At 27.6% G+C, this 6,000-nt stretch overlaps 1 long non-coding RNA gene across 1 annotated transcript in view; it reads right to left on the bottom strand.

Moving 5' to 3' along the window:
- Nucleotides 1-1,368: 1,368 nt before the first annotated feature.
- Nucleotides 1,369-6,000, bottom strand: part of LOC145284978 (uncharacterized) — a 32,073-nt gene continuing 27,441 nt past the window's right edge. The window contains exons 2-3 of the long non-coding RNA XR_013868915.1: nt 4,218-4,242; nt 1,369-1,735 (exon numbers count right to left, since the gene is read on the bottom strand). This is a non-coding gene — a long non-coding RNA (uncharacterized LOC145284978). The remainder of the gene's footprint in view (nt 1,736-4,217; nt 4,243-6,000) is intronic.

Here is a 6,000-nt window from a genome sequence, read left to right as displayed (position 1 = left end):
AAACTTTATGAGAATGTATTTTCTCCTTAATATCTGCATATTGGATATCTTTCAAAATGAAGAGCCACCCACTTCACAGTGATATTAATTATATGCTTATGGGTTAGAATGTTTTTAAACATAATGCCATAAAAGGTGAGAGATAAATTTACAAGGAAATAATTTTATTTAAAATATGTTTGGATAAAATATATTTGATTTCTTAAAAAAACACTACTTAACATGCATAAGTTTTATTTCCAGTATGTTTTTGCATATGTCGCAACATACTGTGTCTCTGTGTAAAGGTAGAGTCACATATTTCACAAGAATACGGTTTTTCTCCAGTATGTCTTCGCATATGTTGAAACATATTGTGTTTCATTGTAAAAGAAGAGCCACATATTTCACAAGAATATGGTTTCTCGCCAGTATGCGTTCGCATATGTCGAAACATAGTGTGTTTCTGTGTAAAATGAGAACCACATATTTCACAAGAATATGGTTTCTCTCCAGTATGCGTCCGCATATGAAGTAACATGCTGTTTTTCTGTGTAAAAGATAAGCCACATACTTCACAAGAATATGGTTTTTCTCCTGTATGCGTTCGCATGTGAAGCAACATATTTTGTTTTTGTGTAAAAGAAGAGCCACATACTTCACAAGAATATGGTTTCTCTCCAGTATGTGTTTGTATATGTTGCAACATACTGTGCTTCATTGTAAAAGAAGAGCCACATATTTCACAAGAATATGCTTTCTGCCCAGTATGTGTTCGCATATGTTGCAACATACTGTGTTTCATTGTAAAAGATGAACCACATATTTCACAAGAATATGGTTTGTCTCCAGTATGCGTTCGCATATGAAGAAGAATACTTTGTTTCCTTGTAAAACTAGAGCCACATACTTCACAGGAATATGGTTTCTTCAAAGTATCAGATTTAGTGTTCATTTTTGAAAATGAAACATTTGACATTTTTATTAATATTTGTTTCTGTATTTTTTAGTTAGTTTTTTTTACAAGAAACAAACAAATTAAGAATTATTCAGATATTTTTTCAATTCATTATGAATTTGAAATGGTGTATATCAGGGAAGAAAAAAATCATGACTGACACTTTTTCTCATGCATCAATAAAAACAACGCATTTTTTAAAATCTGTAATTGATAATAATAAATAAGAGAAATGTGGGATCCTGACTATTAGTACTGTGGAATTTTTTATCTATGCAGATTGATGAAAACGATACATGTTTCTTTTATATCTTATTGAGATGATATTTAAACTTTAATAAGATAATGTTAAGAGATTCTCAGAATTAAGGAAAATATTGACACTTTCTAAATATTTTAATGAATAATTCTACAAAACAGGCCATTTTTATTACACATAATTAAACTATAATTTCAGTTTTAACAATGACCAATATGTGTCTCTTTTGTAGTATTTTGACTTCCTGATTTTTTTCATTTCTTAAAGAGCCCATGTGTACATTAAACTTATGCACCGATAAGTGCATTAGTTGTATGAATATAATAAGATCAGTATTCTAGCTAGTGTTCCATTAAATAAAACTAAGAACAGAAGAAAAACATATACAATTGGCAATGAAATGTTTTTCCAACATATCATAAAATTCGATTGGATGTACAAAAAATCCTATACATCACAAGAGTATGATTTTTCTTGTTTCCGGTTTTTAAACTTAGGCAATGTAGATTTGTTTTTCCTTGCATTGATTGCTGTATAGTCTGAAAAATTAAAAAAAATTAAAAGATAAATTTAAAGATACACTGTTTATTTTATACGTTCTTGTAAACTTTTAAAATGTTTAGATGCAGACAATGTTATTTTAAAGTGGATAAATAAGATAGGCTTCAGCATTTTTAGCTAAAGACCGAACTGAATTACTATGTACAATTTTAAGAAATTTCCATATTGACTGAGTAAATTCAAAATATGAGGATATTTGTTGAAATATGTATTCATTAATAAGTTGAATTAATTTCTTCCTTTTAAAACAATATTAAACAATACAAAATGTAATTTTTTATTATTGTTTATAAAATTATGGTTTTCCAAAGGAAGAAACTCTTTCAGATAATATTTGAGAAGCATTAATACTTTATTTATAATTTTCAAAAAAATTATTATAATCCAATTTTGTTTGCAAGCAGTGTCAGAAATTTCGTGAAAATAGTGAATAATTCCACCCCATCTTTCCAAGCTTATAACTCCTCGAAAAATGTAATTCAAGCCCTAATTTTTTTTTTCAATTAAAGGAGTAAGGACCAAGGTTTTATTTAAAAAAAAAACAAAACAAAACAATGTGTTTTTTTTTTTAAAAAAAGGTTTTAAACTTCGGACTTTACAGGTAAATTTCAAAAAAACTGATTTTTTTTTTTGTTTTAAATTTGAATATATTATTTATTGACCTTTTCTCTTCAATTTGTGATATATAAACCTATTAAACATAAATTAATTATTTACTTTTTAATAGACATTTCAAAATGAGAGGCGTAAATTATTCGACCCCCTATCTTTCTAAGCTTATAACTCCTCGAAAAATGTAATTCAAGCCCTAATTTTTTTTTTCAATTAAAGGAGCAAGGACCAAGGTTTCATTAAAAAAAAATAAAAAAAGACAAAAAGAAAAAATGTGTTCTTATAAAATAAGGTTTTAAACTTCGGACTTTACAGGTAAATTTCTAAAAAACTGATTTTTTTTTTTTGTTTTAAATTTGAATATATTATTTATTGACCTTTTCTCTTCAATTTGTGATATATAAACCTATTAAACAAATTAATTATTTACTTTTTAATAGACATTTCAAAATGGGGGGGGCGTGAAAATGGGGGGGCGTGAAAATGGGGGGGCGTGAATTTAAAAAAAAACGTTTGTCTAAAATATTATATTCGGTTTATTGGAAAGAACATAAAATTTCACATTGACCCTGAAAATATCGTAAAAATAGAATCAATAGAAAAATTTTGATAGATTTTTAAAATTTAAAAATTTAAAAATATTGAGTTTAAAAATTGAAAAATATTGAGTTCGGAAAATTCATTACTGTTTTAAAAAAAAAATAAAAATATTTTTATTACTTTTAAAACAACTGTAATAGTTTATTTTGGAAGTATAATCCATAAAGAAAATAAATAACCCACTTTTAACAGAGAAATTACGAGATTTTTATATTGTATTCGCAGTTTCGTGTTAGGGGTGTCAAAAATTCCTACAAAAATTCTGATACTGCTAATGCAACACTGTTTGACAATGTATTTTTAATGTATGCTATGAATTTCCAATTATTTTCATCGCTCAACAAATTAATGTGTACATATTTGAAAATACTAAGAAATTTGATAATATATTAAAATCACCAACATTACTGTTTGATATGCTATAAATCGTGACTAAAATAAAATCATTAATATTTTTCAGAAGTGTCAAAAGTTTCAACTATTTCATATATTTAATTGTACCAAATAACGTTATTGCTTTGAAATTCTTTTCACTGTTTTCACATTATTTAAAAAAAAAACAACAAAAATGTCTCAAATTTTAGGGACAAAAGATGTAAAAGTTATAACTTTATTCACAAAACAACCTTCAGTGGAATGCTGGGAAATGAAAGTATAAAATATTGTAAAAAAATCGAAATATCTAAGGAGTTAAAACGTTGGCTTTTCATCTGCAAGCTAAAAACAACATTTAAATAACATTTAAAAAAATACTTGTATATTACACCTCATGTCTGATAAGAAATATTCTTTCTTTTTAAAAACCATTAGACATATATTTGAAATCTAATGACTCAATTACTTCATTAAAATGTGTTTCATTTGTAGCAATACTCAGCCATTTAATGAGGGGTGTTTTTATTTCTCAATTCGATAAAATTATGTTTCATATATATGAATAATTTGTCATAAAATTTTCAGAATATTACGACTGCTTGTGAATTACTCTTAATGGTAAAGTTATCACTTCCCAATGTAAATAATGCATTTAACAAATTTCAATTTTTTTATATATTTTAATACTTAAAAATCAAATCTCACATCATTTCACAAGATCATAAATATAAATTTGAAGGTAAAATGATATAATTAAAAATGAACAAATTTGAAGATAAAATTACTGATGCTAAATTTAAGTGAAAACTACTGAATTACATCAAAACAAAATGGTTCTCAAAATGGACAGTATTATTTGGAGATTATACTTACATTTTTATGTATTCTTGTTATTTATCTGAGGGAAAAAGAAAAGCGAGTATATATTTAATAAATAATAAAAATAATCCAACATAATGTTTTAAAGCTTCATAAATTGTATTGGTTTGCAATCAGAAAAGAAATTTCACAAAGGAAATAATCCATGAAAATATAATGAACTATTGTTAATGAACAGCTTATTGCAGGTCTTTTAATATAATTGCATGTTTGTTAGTAAATGTAAAGCTTAGATTACATTTAAATAAAAGAATAACAAAAACAATTTTACCAGAATTTAAATTTGAAAATCAGCCATCAGATTTAAATTTGTCTGATATTAGCAGTTATAGCATCTTAAATGAATAATAATGAAATGCATATGCATGCAGAATAAATAGAATTTTATTTCATATTACTTAACAAAACTGTAAGCAAAGTATGATCATATCTTATGTAAATACTGGGTCTATTGTTTGGCATCAAGGCTGCAGTCCATTCACTCTTGGTCAATATAAGTTTGTCCATCACTACAGTCACTAAGAATGTGTTCCTTGTTTGGGATTTTTACATAGGCAGTTGCTTGTACAGGTTTGCGGCTTTCCTTCCGAGCTTCATCTTTAGGTTATGTAGTCCTTCGTTGTAAATAGTGTTCTCTGGATTCTTGATTAACTTTGTTGTCAGTATAGTATTTTAAATGATGTAAATGCTTTCTTGTCATATCACAGTGTCTTAATTTCAATCTGCCTCTTTGTTGTCTATCATCAGATAGGGGGTATCTTCTGTTGTTTTTCTGTTTGGTTTTGAGTTCTCATATTGAAAACTTTTTGAAAGTTTAGGAAATGCCATCTCAAGCAATCTGTAAATCATTGGTGATAGGATTTATATTAGTATCCCAGCAATACCCCAGTGTGTATTACATATCATGGTTGATTGATTTGACATAGCAGAATCTAGCAAAACTACAATAGATTATTCAGTATCAGAGTAGCAAAATGTTAATGCTGTTTTACACAAGGTTTTAGGATATGCTAAAATGTTTAAATTGTGAATCTAGTCAGCAATTTTCCTTGTAGCAATATTCTTGCACTGCTCCTGGTTCAGTCTGACAGGAAAATAGACAGTTTGTAGTCTATTGTTATTCCAGTCATTGAGTTTTCTTGTTGTTCATTGATGGAATGAAATGCATACACTTTTCTTTCCTCTGTCAGAGTATTGAGAAAAGTCATAGCTCCTTCTGAAGTCCTGTTTCAAGATCATTTGCATATATTATCTCTGTATTTCATCAAATTTAGGCTAGTCATTGATATATATGTTGAAAATGATATGCAAAAGGGCTGATCCTTGGAGGTGTTCACTTTTATTAGGTCTTCAATAGCTCTACTTTCCACCAATTTCAATGCAAAATCTCCAAGTTGGTGAGGAGTGATTGAATAATCTTGGCAACTGCTACATTCTTGGTCATTCGGACTACCTTCAGTAGGAGTGACTTGTGGTTCACCATATCATATCCAATTTATTGAGTAAGATTGAGAAGTTAATTATAAGGAGGAAAACCAGCCTCACAAAACGATGATTTCAATTCTATAAGTACATCAAATTGCTTCTTACAAAATATGGGAAAAAGAATAGAAAAAGTGCCAGGATATTTACTTATTCAAAATGCTAGCATCATTAAGAACAATATAATCAGTTGTACTTTGTTGCTCCCACATAAAGGAGGAGCAAGATACTAGGTCATTTTTTTATGTGACGGATTTTAAGTTTACCTAAAACACTCGAGAGGAAAGCATTTCTT

Source organism: Euprymna scolopes, chromosome 9 (assembly GCF_053919585.1).
Source record: "Euprymna scolopes isolate OS-2025 chromosome 9, ASM5391958v1, whole genome shotgun sequence".
In the NCBI taxonomy this organism is placed as follows: Eukaryota; Metazoa; Mollusca; class Cephalopoda; order Sepiida; family Sepiolidae; genus Euprymna; species Euprymna scolopes.
This window is presented reverse-complemented; position numbering and strand designations above follow the sequence as displayed.